This window comes from Cebus imitator, unplaced genomic scaffold (genome assembly GCF_001604975.1).
Source record: "Cebus imitator isolate Cc_AM_T3 unplaced genomic scaffold, Cebus_imitator-1.0 Scaffold20, whole genome shotgun sequence".
NCBI lineage: Eukaryota > Metazoa > Chordata > Mammalia > Primates > Cebidae > Cebus > Cebus imitator.
Genome location: NW_016107335.1, coordinates 10,011,287 through 10,013,915, shown reverse-complemented (window position 1 = coordinate 10,013,915; position 2,629 = coordinate 10,011,287).

Here is a 2,629-nt window from a genome sequence, read left to right as displayed (position 1 = left end):
ACAGAAATACAATTAGGTTAGTTATAAAATTACATTGTCTACTTGCTACTCTATAACTGCTCTCTGCCTCCTTATGGAACTCAGCTTTTCTCTATGATTTGAGAAAAATTACTCAACATGCTACCTAATTATTAAACTATATTTGGAAGCAGAAAAAGCTATGAAAGTCTTCAAAGCTTCTGAGAACCTTAGCATGAAAAACTCTTCCAAAAAGCTTTTTATACTTATCAATAGTTCTTCTTTATATCATTCACCAGGAATCTCTTTTCCATGCTTGATTTGTGAGGCTTATTTAAAACAATGGCACTGACCTTCATTCTGACTCATTGGTTTCCATTCTTTCAGGATTTTTCATCTTTGATGAGCAGCAGAAAGAGAAAAAGTTAGATTCTTACATGCTATGTAAGCAATGTAGATTTCATGATTTTATATTTTTCATCAAGGTACAAGGGTTTCTACTTTTCTACCTGATTGTTTCTACTTTCCTCCATGTGTATTTCTTTTTTGTTGTTGCTGTTTTTTTTTTTGAGATGGAGTCTTGCTTTGTTGCCCAGGCTGGAGTACACTATCTCGGCTCACTGCATGCAACCTCTGCCTCCCAGGTTCAAGTGATTCTCCTGCGTCAGCCTCCTGAGTAGCTAGGATTACAGATGTGTGCCACCATGCCCGACTAATTTTTGAATTTTTAGTAGAGACGAGGTTTCACCATGTTGGCCAGGTTGGTCTCGAACTCCTGACCTCAATCTGCCCGCTTCATCCTCCCAAAGTGTTCGATGACAGACGTGAGCCACCACCCCTGCCCATGTGTATTTCTGATTAAAAAAAGGAAAAAGAAATGATTTCTTCTGCTATTCTGACATCTCCTCACTACTGGTTATTTGTGGTTTGTACATAAATGTTTCAAATACTCTCTGGCTCTGTTATAAACATCACAACCTGGTTCATTTCACAGGGGCTTCATTTATTTTTCAATGACTGTTGAGCTTTTTTGATTAACCTCTGAGTAGGTCCACACAGCAGATTCATATACTAGAACTGCATTGTATCACAGGAACTCTTCTCATCTAGAGAGAAAACAACAAGTACATTTTCTTGTTGCAGGTTAAAAAATATTGCATTCTAATCCTACAATTCCATTTCAATGAAAGAATCAGACGTATGCGTAAAGAGGCAGGTGCAAGGATATTCGTTTTAGGGATATTTAGAAAACTGGAAAGAATTTGAATGTCTAACAATAAAAAATGTTCAACAAGTGATGGCAAACCATGTCATGGATATATTTCATACTGTAGTCATATTACAGAACTGTTAAATACATGGTAACGTTTATAACAATTTGCTAAGCAAACAAAGTAATGTGATCACATTTTCGTAAAAGATATTTTCACACCCAGCAGCATTTCCCCTGCTCTCATTCGGCAACATGTCTAGGGAAATAAAATATTCTATTGAGGTTTTTCTTTTGAACAGTGGACATCCTCTTTACTCACTAACAGAGGCCTTACTAAGAGAAGCAACTTAGACTATTACTCAAATAAGTTCTCCTTCAAGCTTTCTGCTTAAAAAAAGAAAAAACTATCAAGTTATCCCAATTATAACCCAGCAATACACATACTCATTGTATGTAAAATGCGGAAATGTTTTGAAACTGGAGCTGAAGTCACCAGTTCTTCTTACTTGAAAAAAGTAAATTCAAGGCCTTACTTTTATAGGTGATGAACCTGAATTCCAGAAGTGGGAAGCTTCTATCACTGAGGAGGCTGGCGGAAAAGTCGGTGCCTGAACCAATCAGGGTCTGCTGTTGCGGGTGCCTAGTTGCATATCCAAGTTTTCTTTTTCTTTTCTTTTCCTTTTTTTTTTTTTTTTTAATGCATGGTCAAATGTGGCCAAAGGGAATGTCTTCTCTGGTTTCTGGCAAGAAAGCACTATGAACTATTACCAGCTTTAGCAAGGGGGACCTTTTGTTCTGTAGTAATATACATAAAAAAATGTAAGATTGTGCAAGCAGATAAACCTTTTGTGTGCATAATTAATAACTCACATTTGAATTTCTGTATCTTATTAGAGGTAGTTGCCTCACCTTTAACTAAGGAAGACAAGCTTTATTTTTGTAGTGCTTTGCCCTATTATGTTCAACAATAATAATTCACGGTGACAGATGTAATCCACCAAACTCATTATTTTCAACCCCAATCCATTTATTTTGCATTACCAATACAGTGTTGATGCCTATCATTCCCTGAACTGGAGTGCTTGATGAAATGTTTTATTACAATATGTCAGAGTTTAAATAATTAACAGCAGGAATGAGGCTGAAGCCTTCCGAAGTTACTGTGTGTATTATAAAAAAGTATGTAATGCACCCTGTATTCACAAAACAGGTCTTAGGAGATGTGGTTTTTATTAGCTGATTACATTTGGGAGAAGAAGAATGGACTCCATCTCTTACAGAGCAGAGATATCTTTTCATATATGTATATATGTGTGTATATATATGAATATATGTATGTATGTCTATGTATATGTGTGTGGATGTATATATACACATGCGTATTAAGTTATTTTATAGATGTGTACGTCTGAATATATACATATATAAATGAGGTCCCTTTGAAATAAACCACAATGA